The sequence below is a fragment of the Miniopterus natalensis genome, chromosome 8 (assembly GCF_054644295.1).
Source record: "Miniopterus natalensis isolate mMinNat1 chromosome 8, mMinNat1.hap1, whole genome shotgun sequence".
NCBI lineage: Eukaryota > Metazoa > Chordata > Mammalia > Chiroptera > Miniopteridae > Miniopterus > Miniopterus natalensis.
Window position 1 is genome coordinate 1,659,338 of NC_142088.1, and position 15,699 is coordinate 1,675,036.

Genomic DNA, 15,699 nt, shown 5'->3' on the forward strand with positions numbered 1-15,699 from the left:
CCCTAGCATCCTCAGAAATGCAAGGACATAGCGACCACCTTTTTCTCCACCGCCGGGGTCAGCACTGTCACGTGCCCTTCAGGGATCAAAGGCCTAATTTGGAAACGTCCCGGTGGGTGCTAACGGGACCCTGAGCAAAGAGATTGAAAGAAAAACAATTATTCAGACTGCGAGGAGGTCTGCTGAACAGCTTCTGGTTCAGAATCCCCTTTCCTTCTCCGCTACGCCTCGGACACCGAAGATGGGGCCTGAGAGTAAACCTCGCTCTGCTGCAGATGAGGCCCCGACTACAGCAGCACTGCAAACAGATCGGTCCCCAGATTCCACACGAGGCCACCGGCCGGTCCGGCTCCCGCGCTGGGCGGGACCCGCTTTCAGGCTGCGCGGGGAAGGTTCCCGTCTATTTACTAGTCCTGCCGTCGAGCGGGGTTCGCTCATGGGGGACTCCTGGCTGACAATCTTCCTGCCACGAAAAACCCCTGTCTCCGTGCAAGCAGGTCACCAGGGGCAACCAACTTCCCCGGCCAGGGCGGCCCAGCTCCGGCACGAAAGAGCCCACACCCGCCCTGCCCCCCGCCCCGCAGAAAGCCAAGGCCCAGGGACCTCCCCCCTGGACCGGAGGCGTCGGGCCCGCGGGCCGACCTTTGGAGCCCGGCCCCTCCCGCGACCTGACGGCAGGTACGCGGAGGCGGAGGCCCCGAGCGCCCGGCAGCCAGCCCGGTCCCGGGCGCCCCCCCCAGCCGGGGGCCCTCCGCACAGGCCACCGCCCCTGCTCCCCGACACCCCCAGCTCGCTGCTGGAGGCTTCTGCTCCACGGGCGCCGTCGGGAAGGGCCTCCTCCCTGCACCGCCCGCCCGGGAGGGCGCGCTCCGGCCCCGGCGCCAGCCCCCCGGGGGCCAGACGAGGAAACCGAGCCCCGGGAGGGCAGGGCACGGCCACGCCCAAGGGCACTCACGGCGGACCCGGGCCTGGCACCGGGGCCGCCGCACCTCCGCCTCCAAGATGTCCTCCCCGGCCGCCGCCTCCGCCGCCGGAGCAGCCCCCCGCTCCCCGCGCCCGCCGCCGCCCCGCTGCGGGGCTCCCGGGCCCGCGCCCACGGCGCCCGCGGTCCTCCCGCCGCCACGTCGGGCCGGTGACCTTGGGCCGGAGCCCGGCGCTGCGCTTCCCCGGACGACGCGGGCCCGGCAGCGCGGCCTGTGAGCCCGGCCGGCCCGGCCAATTCCCGCCGCCCGCCCGCCCCGAGCAGCCGCGCGGCCTGAGGCGCCCCGGCGCCGCCCGCCCTCGGCCCTCCCGGTCAGCGGCGCCGCGGGAGCCCAGCCGCCCGAGGCCCGCGCCCCCCGCGCCCGCCGCCGGGCCGCGCTCCTCACCTGGGCACCTCGAGACCGGCGAGGCGGGCCCGGCGCCCAACACCATGCCCGGCCCGCGGCGGCGGGAGACGCGGCCCCTCACAGCGCACCGGCTCGGGGCGGCGCGACCGGAAGTGGCGGGGCGGGGACTCGGCCGCTCTCGCCCGCGGCTGCCGGGACTACGGCGGGCGCTTTAAAAAAAAAATTCAAAGCCCCGAAGAACTTTATTCGGCGCAGGATACGCGAACAACGGCGTGCGCCGAGGGCGGCTGGGCCTCGCTCATTGGCGGAGGGCGAGGCCGGGGGTGGGGCTGGACCTCGCGGCCCCCGCTGATTGGTCAGTGGCGGATGGGGCGGGGCCTTCCGTCTTCTCGGGAGCTGGTGCCCGGAGCGCCGCGGCCTCTGCGCAGCGTCGGCGCGTCCATTCATTTCGCCCTGCGCGGGGCCTGCGGCTGTGCGGACACCGCGCCGCGCGGGGACTGGACTGACCGCCGGGCGAACGTCTGCGCTGTGTGCCCAGCGCGAGGCCCAGGACCAAAGGACCCCGCGGCCGGAGGGGCAGGGGGAGGGGGAGGGGGAGGGGAGGGGGCGGGGCGGTCAGGCGCGCGACTGCCCCCGCGCTCCGTGCGCCTTGCAGAGGCGACCGAGGGGTGGGCGGCTGGTCCTCCCGGGTTTCATCCCCCCTCCATCTCTCCCACTTCCGCAGAGCGCTGTAAAAGTGTCCCAAGGTGTGCAAGCTGTCCCACGCCCGTGCGCGTGCTTGGCGACAAGGGCGAGGGGCGTGGGGGGGCCGGCGAGGCTCCCGGGGGACGGGCGCTGGAGGCGGTTCGCCAGGGAGCGGGGCTTTCGTTTCCAGGCGCCCCGCGGGAAGGTGAGACCGTAGAGGGCACCGGGTTTCCTCCTGGAAAGGGCTTCTGGCGCCGGCGAGCGGGGGGCGCGCAGCCGGGCGGCTGGGAGACCGGCGGGCGCCGGGTGTCCAGCTCCTGCGGCCCCTCCACTTTCTGTTATGCCAGGTGCCGGACGTCCATTTCGGTGAGTGCTGTGGGCAAAATGCCACACACGCCGTTTCCCTTAAAACCACCGCCACGGTTGATGTGTGTCGTTCGAGTTACGGGAACACCGGAGTCAACGACGCAGGACCGATCAGGAGCAACCGTTGCAGGTTCTGCGCATCCGTAACGTCCAGAGCAGCGTCTGTTATCTGCATCTTGGGCTGCAGCCCCTGGGACCGCACTGGAGCCACCTAGAGCAGCCACCTGGCATGTCCAGGCAGTGCCACCTCTGGGTACAGCCCCCTCACCCCCTTTCAGGCCACAGCTCGCTCTCCCTGGACATTGGGGTCAAGAACCAGCTTTCTGGGGGCTCCTTTCCAAGCCTTGGTGACTAGACTCCCGCACGAGAACCCCGGGGACCGCGACACTGGGACACCTATTTGTGAAGAGCCACCATTCAGAGTGGACCCGGACCCCTGCTTGCTCTGCTGGCATCAGGTGACTTGGCACAGTCCCTTAGCTGGGCGGTGAAAGTCCTAAAAGCCTTCGAGTCTTTTGACCCAGTAATTTCACTCCAGGGACTGGCCTGAGGAACTAAGCCAAGAGCAGAAAAAGCGCTGGCACAGACGTTCCCATTGTGTTGCTGAACTTGGAAGCAACCTGGTGCTCGGCATTAGGGGAACGGTTAAAACACCCCTCACTTACAGGAACGTCGCACAGCCACTCAGCCATTAGGCGGGTTATGTAAAACCACAAACATGCTTATTAAGTGAAATAGGTAACATTCAAATTGTATAAAATTCCATGAATGCAACTCTGAGAAAGACAAATATATATGGGCATAGACTAGAAGCAAATGAACAAAAATGAATGATTTTTGTGTCTGGGTGGTAGGATTATGAGTAAATTTTCCTTTTTTAAAAAAAACACTTTATTTTGTTTTCTTTTTTTTAAAAAAAAACACATATCTTTATTGATTTCAGAGAGAGGAAAGGAGGGGGAGAGAGAGAGATAGAAACATCAATGATGAGAGAGTCATTAATCGGCTGCCTAGCCCACAACCCGGGCATGTTCCCTGACCAGGAATCGAACCCCGATCTCCTGGATCCTAGGTCGATGCTCAACCGCTGAGCCACACCCGGCTGGGCTATATATTGTTTTCATAGCAATACAATACAAAGGTCTCTTTTAAACACCATCAGTCCTTAATTTGGAGCACAAGTCTTGTGCAAAATATGTGATTTTAACACTGCTACTTACTAGAGAAATAAATATGGAGAAGCTTAAGGCTTCCCTGGACAGGTCGTTTAAAAGCAGGCAATCCACTCCCTGGCAGGTGTGGCTCAGTTGGTTAAGCATCAGCCCATGCACCAAAAGGTCACTAGTTCTATTCCTGGTCAGGGCACATGCTTGGGTTGCAGGCTCAATCCCCAGTGTTTCTCTTTCCTCCTGCCCTCACCCTCACCCTCGCCCTTCCTCTCTAAAAAAATCAAAAACAAAAAAACCAATAAAAACATTTAAAATAAAAACAGGCAAACCGAATCATGCTTAGAAAGCCTTTATAAAGTCCAAGAAGACAGACAAAATCATTTTGAAATAAATGGTGACTATTAGAGATAATACATTAGTTTTAGGTCATATCCACATGGCAGTAGAGCTGCCCCTCCATGTGCTAAATGTACAGCACACTCAGGTCCATTCAGTGAAATTCTGAACATATATTTTCTACAGGAAAATACAGCCAGCCTCGTGGCAGTCCCCGACACATACTGCAGGACAAGCAGACACCACCCACATCTGAGAGGCAGGAGAGCGGCCCTTGGGGGCCTGGGCGCAGGTGGTGATGAACAGAGAGGCTGGAGAGGCCAAGTGCAGTGGGCTGAAGAGCGTCATCCGACTTATTACCTAACACTATTCTGGAGGTCCTGGCTAACTCCGTAAGGCGCTACCCGAAATGGAAGCTGATTATTAGAAAGGACGAGGCAACATGACCATAACATAATAGACGATCAGCTCCCTAGACTATCCAAGAGGCAACTGAAAAATGCAAAGGGGAATAAGAGATGAACAGAGTGACTCGACTAAAAAAAAAAAAAAAAAAAAAAGGTATGCTTGCCATACCTATAACAAACAATTAGAAGTTATTTTAAAAAAAACCATTTCACAATGTGGGAAGGAAAGACAAGTAGAATGTTTAAACTTACTGGCAAATAGGCATGATCTGGACTGTGAGAATTAATAACGGAATCCTCAACTAAAATTGGGCTCTGGAGGGCCTGTGGAGAAGGCTGTCACCCTAATACTCCTCATCACTTACCCGAAACATGAAAAGACTGGACCTTGCATCTCCAACAGGAAGGCGTACCATGTAGCTCACTACCTCCACTTGAGAAAGGAAGATTTTCTTCTTGCCCAGCAACAAGCCCAGCCAATGGAAAACACCGCAGCTCAACCAATGAGAAACCATCACCCTGAACTCTTTCCTCCAATGAACTTTCAATTAGCTTTTGCCCATGACCTTGCCCCATCCTTTCTACAAAAGCCTTCCTTTCTGCATAACTCAGCTAGATGAGATGCTGCCTGGTTTATAAATCATTTAATAAAACCCATGAGATCTTTCAATTTACTTAGTTGAATTTTGTTTTTGCTCTTTTAACAGGATAAAGAAAATTACAAACTTTATATCTCTCAAAATGTACATGGCAGAGTTAAAAATGTACATGGTAGCCTTGGCCAGTGTGGCTCGGTTCAGCGTCATCCCAGGCACCCAAACATTATCAGTTCAATTCCTGGCTAGGGCTCATACCTAGGTTTCAGTTCGATCCTGGGGTGTATATGGGAGGCAACTGATTGATGTTTCTCTCTTTCCCTCTCTCTCTCTCCCTTCCTCTCTCCCTCTTCATCTCTCTCTAAAATCAATAAAAAGGTTTTAAAAATGTGCATGGCAGACATGCTTGGAGCTCACATCCTATGAAGGAACCAGCAAGAACCAGCTAGCAGGGGAGAGCAGGATCTGGGCTTCGGGAAGGCCCCAGTTAGCCTCTGGAGGTTGACTCAGAGGCCACATAGAATGTCAGGTGGGGAACAGGTGAAAATGTCACACTGTCACTACTTTAATGTTTTCAGCAGCAACAGCCTGGAAAACACTTAAATCTTCATCTCAGGGCTCTGGGTAAATGAAGGATGGGGCTCCCGGAGTTTTGTCATATCTCCCAGCATGAAAAAGTGCTGTTGACCTTAAAAATAAAAGGCAGTTATTTTACCAGCATGATGGGTTTATTCAGGAACAGCAAAGAACTGCAATTTAGAACAAGCAAGCTATAGCAAAAGCTATAAACAAGTCCAATAAACAAAAGAGGAATGTTATTTTATGGAGAAAAAGAGGGAAGTTGGGAGAGGTTGAACAAAAGCCCATTGGAGACCACCGATAGCTCAGGGAGACGACAGTTTTCGTTGGCTGAGTCGGGGGCAGCTGATTTCCTGCAGGAGAGGCAACGTGCATCTTTCCCCATGGAGTCTATAGTTGAGGATTCTTTCCTGTTGACAGTTCTGTTGGGGTCTATAATTGACAACGCTTCCTGTGACCGAGGGGACGGGTTCCCGGTGAGAGCTCCCCCTCTGGCCTCCTGACTCTCTTTGGTGTGGTTTCACTTTAATTTTCACAGTGCCCATCGTATACTGTAAAATGGGAACATGAGTGGAAAGTTGGCATGAATACTAGAATGGCATTTGTGTAAAAACAGTCTGTTTAGATAAAGTTTCCGAGCTATTAGGAAATATTTACCAGCATATTGTATTAGTTGGCAAGGGCTGACGGGAAGAAAATACGGTAACGGGAGAGGCTTGAACAGAAGGAATGTATTGTCCCTGAGCTCGGGGGGCTGGAAGCCCAAGATCAAGGTGTGAGAAGAGCTGGCTCCATGAGGACTCTAGACCTAACTATGAGAGGTGCAGTAGCTTGTAGACGAACCCACAGAGTATTTTCCCCAGGGAAGGCAAAAATTCCCTAAACAGAACACCAAAAGCACTAACCGAAAGGGCAGAAAGGACACACTGGGCTACATTAAAATTTAGAATTTCTCTTCAAGTGACACCACTAAGACAGTAAAAAGACAAGCCACAGAGTGGAAGGAGATATTTGCAATACATACACCCCACAAAGAATTCATATCCAGAACCTATAAGGACTCTAGACATCAACAAGAAAAGGCAGAAATCGCCCACTGGTGTGGCTCAGTGGTTGAGCATCAGCCCATGAACCAGGAGATCACGGATGGGTTCCTATCGGGGCACATGCCTGGGTTTGGGGCTCGATCCCCAGTACGGGGTGTGCAGGAGGCAGCCGATCAATGACTCTCTCTCATGATTGATATTTCTATCTTTCCCTCTTTCTGAAATCAATAAAAACATATTAAAAATAAAACTTTAAAAGAAAAGAAAAAAGCAGAAATTCCCAAAGAGAATCCAGCCCCAGATGTGGACAGGCTGTGCACCAAAGAGGTGGCTCGAATGGCAAGGAACCCATGAAACATGCACCTCCTTGCAGTCATCAGGGACAGGCCAGCGGGACCACGACATGACATCTCTTCACACCTGTCAGAATAGCCAAAATGACGAGGGTGGGAAACACCCAGCGATGCCCGAGGTGTGGAGCACCGGCAGCTCCCAGATGGCTGGCTGAGGGCCACGAGCACCGGGGCTTCGGCTTCGGGGAGTTGGTGCTGTCCCCTAACCTTGAGCAAACGCTCACCTTACAGCCGGCAGTCCTGCTCTGGGTGTACATATCCATAGACACACACAAGCAAAGGTGTTTATTGTTCCACAACTTGTGTTTTGGTTTTTTTAACCCTCACCTGAGGATGTCTTTCCAGTGCTTTTTCAGAGAGAGTGGGAGGGAGAGAGAGAGAGAGAGAAACATCAATGTGAGAGAGACACATTGATTGGTTGCCTCCCATATGCACCCCAACTGTGGCTGGGGATCGAGTTGCAACTGAGGTACGTGCCCTTGGCCGGAATCGAACCTGGGACCCTTCAGTCCACAGGCCGACGCTCTAACTACTGAGCCAAACCAGCTAGGGCCTCAATGGCATTTTAATTTTTTAATTTAATTTAATTTTTATTTTTAAAAAATATATCTTTATTGATTTCAGAGAGAGGAAGGGAGAGGGAGAGAGAGAGAGAGAGAGAAACATCAATGATGAGAGAGTCATTGATCAGCTGCAGCCTGCAACCCGGGCATGTGCCTTGACTGGGAATCGAACCCCGATCTCCTGGATCCCAGGTCGACGCTCAACTGCTGAGCCACGCCCGGCCGGGCCCAATGGCATTTTTAAAAGAAATAGAACAGCCCAGCCGGGCGTGGCTCAGCGGTTGAGCATCGACCTGGGATCCAGGCAATTGGGGTTCGATTGCCTGTCAGGGCACATGCCCGGGTTGCGGGCTCGATCAATGACTCTCTCATCATTGATGTTTCTCTTTCCCTCTCCTTCTCCTTTCGTCTCTCTGAAATCAATAAAGATATTAAAAAAAAAGAAAAAAGAAATAGAACAAAAAAGTCATCAGGCTCTGGCCAGTGTGGCTCAGTTGGCTGGGCATTGTCCCTGCACCAAAAGGTTGCTGGTTCAATTCTTGGTCAGGGCACACGCCCAGGTTTCAGGGTCGATTCCTGGTAGGGGGCAGCAGGAGGCAGCCGATCAATATTTAACTTTCTCATCAATGTCTCTCTCTTTCCCTCTCCTTTCCTTTCTCTCTAAAAACCAGACAAATTTGCTGGTTTATCCTGGCCAGGCCTGTGGTCACTGAGCTAGCAGGAAACCATCCTCCAGCTGGGAACAGGCTACCAGCTGCCAGTGCCCAGACACGTGGGCACACAGAGGGAATGTAGGCCTGGTGACAATCGTCCAGGGTGCAGGTGGATGCAGGTGAGCCACAGTCAGGGGCTAGGTGTGCAGTCCGGGTGCTGGGGTGGGCAGGAGACCTAGCGCACGTGGTGTCTGGGTCAAGGACTACAAGGCAGTTAGCGCCAGGCCAGGCTGCAGGGCTGCTGAGGGTCCGGGTGTCCTGGGCACATGTGGGGCAGAGCACGACCACATGTCCTCACATCCATCCCTGGGCCTACCCACCCTACAGCCGCAGACAGTGAGGGACCTTCCACTGGACGTGTCCGCATGGCGCCCTCTACTGGGGAGGCTTGACATTGTGCTCACTGAGAGGAGACGCGCTTACAGGGATGCACCCCAGGACCCCAGAGCACCTGCTACAGGGAGAATTTGGGGCTGAGAGGCGACAAATTCATTACTGGTGTCAGCAATAACAACTTTCTAAAACGCCTTTCTACTAACTGTAACATCTGTGTCAACCCTCCACCAGGGTCCAGGGGGACCAAGTGAACACGGCCATCTGGGAAATCGCGGGCCAGGTTGGTTCGCTTTCTCGCCGAGCCTGTTCACACTTGACATCATGTGGGTCAGAGAAAGGTCGAAGGTGACAGAGTGTTGCCGCGCAGGGAAGCACACCAGGCTCCGTCGCCAGGAACACTGAAGGCCCCGCATTGGTGACTGGCTGTCCCGGGAACAAGTTCCGTGACCGCATCCGCTCAGGTAGGAGAAGCACGTCATGGTTAATGCGGGCACCGCGCCGTGGAGCAGAGCTGGAGGGCCCGGGGCGTGACCTACACTCCCAGTCACAGGAACCGGTGTCCCACAGGTGAGAGCCAGGAAGACCTTGCTGTCCCCGCTCTGTCTCGGGCGACAAGGGCCTGAGCTTGTCCAAGCCACAGCTCCTCGCCTCTGAGTCTGTAACCGGGGATTTTAACGGCGGCCGCCCGGGAGGGCGGGTGGGAGAAGCAGACGGGCGTGAGTGTAAAGAGAGGGCACCGTCATCACACCCGGTGCCAGCAGCGCAACACAGGAGCAGGAGCGGTCGCTCTGTGAACTTCGGCACCTCCTGCGTTTATCACTAACTGGAAACCAGTCTCGGCTGTGCTGAAGGCTCTGGGAACTAACTGAAGAGTGTGGGGTGTTCACATAATATGTCCCGGTGACAGTGCAACTGAGACGTGTTTTGGGGGTGGGCGGCCGCCACCCACCTGACTGCTGTGACAGTCATTGTTCCCGGACGATCGGAGTTCTCGCCTGAGATTCCAACCGAGTTTGCTGCTTCCTTTCCAGAGACCCGCCAGCGGGGCGAGAAAACCAACAAGCTCCAGAAGCCCTGAGCTTAGGCTGCTTGGGCGGAACCCGTCGGAGTTCCAGGGGCAACCCTTCAGGCTCTCCCTTCAGGGGTGTCCGAGGGCTGGACACGCCAGGCCGTGGTGGGAAGGAGGGTGCTGTGCAAAGCCAAGTCAGCTGGCGACGCCCACGCCCGCGGGTGGCTCTGGCCCCAGACCGGATCCGAACCCCCAGCCAGGCGTCGGTCCGCAGAAGCCTCCGGCCCACAGGTGGGAAGCAGGGCCGCCTCGGACCCCTGCTGACGTTTGGAACAAAGAATCCATCCAGTGCTGACTGGGGTCCCAGCAGCCATGAGGATGGGCTGCTCCTCAGGATGTCCTGCCGGCCTGTTGACGTTCCCAAGAGGATCATGTTTGCAAAACTACTTGATGAGTTTTTGACAGAGTGTCTCCAAAACCCTTGGTCTTTAGACGCCTTCTTGGAAAGTGCCTCCCAGTCATTTTCGCATCGTTGCCTTCGAATGCCGTGCCTGCCGCAGGGACACTGACTCGCACAGACTCACACTGACTCACGAGGACTGGTGAGACAGGGGCGGCCACTGCTGCTATCTTCTAAAAAAGAAATGTTTTAAACTTTAGAAGTTTCAGATTTACATACAGCTGCAAAGAGAGTGTGGAGGTTCCCACGGACCCCCACCCCACGGGTTACCCTGTTTTTAGCATCTCACATTATAATGTGCTGCTCATTTGTTGCAATCGAGGTGCCGATATGGACACACATTTTCACTAACCCAAATTTGTACTTTATTCAGATGTCCTGAGGTTTCCCCTAATGTCCATCTTATATGCAGGATCCCATCCAGGGGACCACGTGACATTCAGTTGTTGTGTCTCCTCTTGTGGGGCTCTTCTTGGCTGGGACAGTTTTTCAGACCTGGCTTGTGTCTGGTGACCTAGACAGTTTGGAGGAGGGCTGGCTCTGGATCTTCTAGGACGTGCCTCAGGTTGAATTTGTTTGATGGTTTTCTCACGCTTAGACAGAGGTCGTGGCTTTTTGGAAGGAAGACCACAGAGGGGAAGTGCTGTTCTCAACACATCACATTAAGAACACAGATCATCATGATTTACCACCAATGACGTTAACCTAGATCATCTGGCTGAGCGGGGGTTTGCCAGGTTTCTCTACTGTAGAGTTACTTTTATTTTACCATTAGTTGTCTTTATTTTTTTGCAATTAGAAAACTAAAATATAATTCATTTAACATAAAATTCACTATTTTAAAATACCCAATTCAGTTGTTTTTAGTATATTCCCAATTTTGTGCAGTTATCACCATTGTCTAATTCTAGAACATTTCTTTTAAATTGTTTTTTTAATCTTCCCCTGAGGATATTTTTTCCATTGCTTTTCAGAGAGAGGGGAAGGGGGAGAGAGAGAGAGAGAAACATTGATGTGAGAGAGAGACACATGGGTTGGTTGCCTCCTGCACACGCCCTGACCAGGGCCAGGGATCGAGCCTGCAACCCAGGTACATGCCCTTGGCCGGAATCGAACCCGGGACTCTTCAGTCTGAGGGTCGATGCTCTCACCACTGAGCCACACCGGCCAGGGCTAGAACATTTTCATTATAATCCCCAAAAGACCCTGGTGCCTGTCAGCAGCCATTCCCCACCCGTTCGGAGACGACATCCCAAAATGTAGGTTAAAAGCTACCTGAATGGTGACAACGAAGGCTTTTTATTTGTTTTGTTTTGTTTCCCTGTATTTCTCTGCAGTTACTTCTACGATAAAATAGGTTATTTTGAAATAGCATTTGGCAGACAATAAGAAACAGAGGGAAACTGCTAACGCGTTAAATGCGAACAGCAGAGGACGGGCTGAAGCTGCCGTTCGCTGCTGTAATCGCAGTGAATTAACTCAACACGCCTTGGCGTGAGGACCTACCACGGGCCAGGCGCTGTTTTAAGCCCTGGGAATTTCTCTGGCTTTTCTGCGTCGTGCCCGTGCGGAGGCCTTTAGCCAACAAGAAAAGGGGTTGAGTTAGTGAGAGAAGTGAGGGCGGGTCTTACCTGGACCGGTGGCAAGGAGCCGATGAGTCGCCTCCAGCCTTGGGTCCCCCCGCGGCCTTTGACTCACATGCGCCCCTAGCGGACGGCCGAGCCCCCAGGGCAGGTTTCTTCCCGTTGGCCAGCTGGGCGGGTCCCACCGGACACTGGCCCAGCCGCACCCCGGGTTTCTTTGTAGATCCCCTGCCCTCCAGCGAGCCAAGTTTGGGTCCAGCAGGTGGCAGCCAGGTGTCCTCCGGGCCGACAAGGGGGCAGGCGAGCCACGCCGAGCGCAGGGAGCAGCCTGGGTGTGTGGGTGCCTGCCCGGCGGTTCCCTGGGCCGTAAAACCGTTCCCAGCTGTTTGTGATCTACGCGGCCAGGGCTTGAAAACTAGAAAGCGGCTGTCTTGCTAAAACCCCAAGGAAGGAAACTATGAACTAAGCAAGTCCCCCTTCCAAACCCATCGATAGGAATTCATTGTTCTATTGATACCACTTTTGGAAATTATTTTTTTAAATTGCAAGTTAGGAGATTTGGGGAGAAAGAAGGGCAGTTTCTGTTGGCAGCCTTGGCTTTGGATGAGGGTCCGCGGCCCATTAGGATGTGGGAGGTGAACAAGACAGCAGGGAGTCGGGGTTGTGGGGGGGTAGGGGGGCCTGTGGTGCTCTGCTTGTGGCCCTTGAGCTCTGGACAGGGGACTGAGCCTTACTCCTGGGAACACATACAAATTCCTCCCTCAGGTATGTGCCCTGTGTCCCGAAGGTTAAGCACAGTTTGTCCTGGTTGGGGGCCAGTGCTCGGCCTTCTTGGGCACAGGAGGCCAATGGGCCGGAGTGAGGCTCAGGGGGATGGAGTGAGCCTTACACACACTCGCCTTTCAGTCAGCTCTGGGGACAGGGGGAGAGGAAGAATCGAGAGGCCTCCCTGTTTCTTCTCCCAGGCCAGGCCAGAGCTGTCCTTGAACCTGATCGGCCGAGAGAACCAGGGCACCTCATGGGGCTGCAGCCGCCTGGATGGGGGCTCCCCAAGGTGGGCTTCCTCCTATGGCTTCCTAAAGGGTTCGGCCGTGAGGCTGATGCGTTGGGGCGCCACCCGGGGGCAGAGGTGGCCTGGGAGGGCTTGGGGGGCGTCCTGCAGAGGGAAACCCACTTGAACTTGCAAACCCCCAGTTGTGACCTGCTGCTAATGCACACACAGCAAGCGGCAGCCACAGCTCCCTCCTCGAACCCCAGCTCCTGTTCTCCACTGTCCAGGACCAGGGGAGGCGGCACGGGTGAGTGACATACTGGGGTTTGGGGCTAGGGGGGGCCCTGGCTTCAAACCCTGGCGCCAGCACTCCCCTTGAGGACACCTGGGCATGTACTATTGCCTCTCTGTGCCTCAGTCTACACATCTGCAAAATGGACATATCCCCCCCCCCCCCAGGTGAAGGCCGGGACAGCAGGGGCGAGGCAAAACATGAGCACCCCGGAGCGGCCCCACGCACTTCCTTCTTTCCTTGTTTCCTCCTGGGCCTGGCGCCCTGCGGGTGGCCGGCCCATCGCGTGCCCTGGACACGGGCCCAGGCGCCTCCCTGCCTCCCTTCCCGCCGCGTGCGGCAGGCGTCTCCCCAACATTCTCCCTCCTTCCCTGCCCCCCTGGTGGGTGACCCAGTTAACTCGAGAAAAATGTTCCTCTTTCCTTTCCTCTGTCCCCCTTCTGGACCAACAAAAAGAAGAACAGAAAAAAGAAAGAAAAGCAACGTGTGAGGAACAGCAGCATGGGGGGTGGGGCAGAGAACCGTCCAGTTTTCAAAACCTGAGACCAGATGACAGTCTGCGTTGCCAGCGGCCAGGGCCCTCTGCGCACCTGCCCTGAGCCTCTAGAAACCGACGCCACGGTGTCCCCCGGCTCCTCCGGGCTCGCCTCCCCCACGGGAACGTGCGGTGCATCTCGGGGCAGCCTTTCATTCAGTCTGTGACGTTTCTGTGGCCATTGCCTGCCTGCGACCCTGTTTTCCACGAATGTCCATGGGAACTGCAACCCTTTCAGCTGTGTCCGTGCCCCTCCCCTCATTCATATGTCCACCTCCCAACCCCCAGCTCCTCAGAATGGCGGTGGGTTTGGAGACAGGGTCTTTGAAGATGTCATTAAGGACGCTGGGGTGAGCCCTAACCCATAGGCCTGGCGTCTTTATAAGAGGAGGAGATTAAGAGTCAGCCTTGGGAGGAGAAGGGGAGAAGACGGCCATCTGCACAAGGAGCGGCCTCAGGCCAACACCTTGATTGTGGACTGCCAGCCTCCAGGACTGCGAGCCTAAGCCCCCAGCCTGCGGTGGCCCCGAGCTGACGGCTCCACTCTGTGCGGAATGGGACGGCCCCAGGAGCAGGAGGGAACCCCAGCTTTCCATCATCACATCAGTCCTCGCCTCGCCTCCCGCCCCCTGCAGTGGGCTCCTGACCGTGGCGTCGAGCGCCTGTTACCGGAGAGCGACGTCCCCGCCGCCAGGACATGGCAGCTAGATCCACACTGTGGGGCGTTGCTATTTCTATGAGTCACATTATAGGATCTTCCCCCAGTTTGACATGGCCTGGGGAGTGTGTTCACACTCACACTCACATACTTACACACACACTCACATATACTCACACACACACTAACATACATGCAACACACACACTGACATACATACATTCACATATTCACATACATATACTAACACACACACTAACATGCACACACAGTCACATGTACTCATACACATACATACACACACACAGTCACATACACACACACACACTCACAGTCACACACACACACACTCACATACACTCACACATACTCACAGTCACACGCATACCCCAAAACTGAGGTCACCTTGCTTTCCCGTTTTGTAATCTGCCTTTTCCAATTAAATCTGTGGCGTGAGAAAAAACTCCCACGTGCTTAATTTTAGGAAACGGGTTCCCAGCATCTGGATGTGATGTGACCGGACGGTCCTCCCATGTGGCATGAGGATGTCTCCATCCTCTGCTCGTGTAAGTGACCCCAGTGACGATCAGTCCACACGAGTCCTTCTGTCGGTCCCCAAATGTGCCCTTGGGATAAACTCCTACAAGGGAAATTACTGGGAATTCGCCCTCCATGGAGGCTGCACTGGTTTTCATTTTTATGAAGAAGATGACTTTTCATCCCAGGGGTTCATGGGGGGGGCGTTTCTCGGGGAGGAATGCACAGCCCAGCACCCCCCACGGGGTTCCAGCTCCCCCCCCCCTGCTCTCCCCCCACGTGCCGCCCTCCCCAGCTGCATCCCCAGCAGGGACTCGTTCCTGTGATGAGCTCAGCCCAGAGCTGCTTCTTGGCAACGAGGCCTGTCTCCCAGGCGGCTTTATCCGGGAGCTCGCTAATAGGAGCGGCTTTGGGAACAGCATGTACTTGGCCTGACCATGTCCCAAGTCCTTTCCCTTGTCATTCATTGGGTTCTTTGACCTCTAACGGATTTTTTCTGTGGATTTCCAGGACAAAGCTCTGGAGAGGGGGCATTTTTCCAGCTCGGGACACAAATACAGCTGGTCAACCTTAGTTTTCAGATGGAAGCTGTTGTCAGCTTCCCAGCCAGCCTAGCGACTCCCAGCTGTCCCTGCGGGTCCAGTCCTGGACTGTCAGAGAAGGCCACAGAAGGCCACTGCCCCGCCAGCCCCAGTCCCTCCGGCTGGGACAGGCACTCTGGGAGGCAGGAGCTTCACGTCCTGTTGGAAAGGGCTGGGGACAGGGAGGGTGATCGTTTGTGACCGGTTTGCCCCACCACTGCCCCTCTTTCACTCCCAGAAGCCCCCGGGACAGACTCAGGGGACAGGGCAGACAGAGCACAGGCATGTCACCCCGCGCCCGAGCAGTGCCCCCTGGTTGGGAGGGCCCGCAGCTCCCGCCCTCCCCCCACACCACTCCAGGGTGGACCCCGCTGCTCCTCCACTGCCCTCGGCCTCTGCTCTCTGAGGCAGCCAGGTATCTGGCGTCACTCCCTGTGACCTTGGCAGGCACACATTCTGTGGCAGCAATGGCCAGACATCCTCTTGCTCCGGGCCTGCACCTCTCCAGATAACGTGCTGCTCTGGAGAGTGATCCCAGGAATGGTTCCCAAGGCATCTTAGAAACTCATGTTCCTTA

At 55.6% G+C, this 15,699-nt stretch overlaps 1 protein-coding gene and 1 long non-coding RNA gene across 2 annotated transcripts in view; one reads left to right on the forward strand and one right to left on the reverse strand.

Annotated features, from left to right (window-relative positions):
- The window catches only part of UBE2F (ubiquitin conjugating enzyme E2 F (putative)), a 31,341-nt gene extending 29,891 nt beyond the window's left edge, over positions 1–1,450 (reverse strand). The window contains exon 1 of the mRNA XM_087819484.1: positions 1,368–1,450. The gene's annotated coding sequence lies outside the window, so the exon portion shown is untranslated. The remainder of the gene's footprint in view (positions 1–1,367) is intronic.
- A 582-nt stretch (positions 1,451–2,032) lies between these two features.
- Positions 2,033–4,432, forward strand: LOC107530020 (uncharacterized). Its single transcript, XR_001602496.2, has 3 exons — positions 2,033–2,074; positions 2,360–2,836; positions 4,070–4,432. It is a non-coding gene; the product is annotated as an uncharacterized LOC107530020 (long non-coding RNA).
- The last annotated feature ends 11,267 nt before the right edge of the window (positions 4,433–15,699 follow it).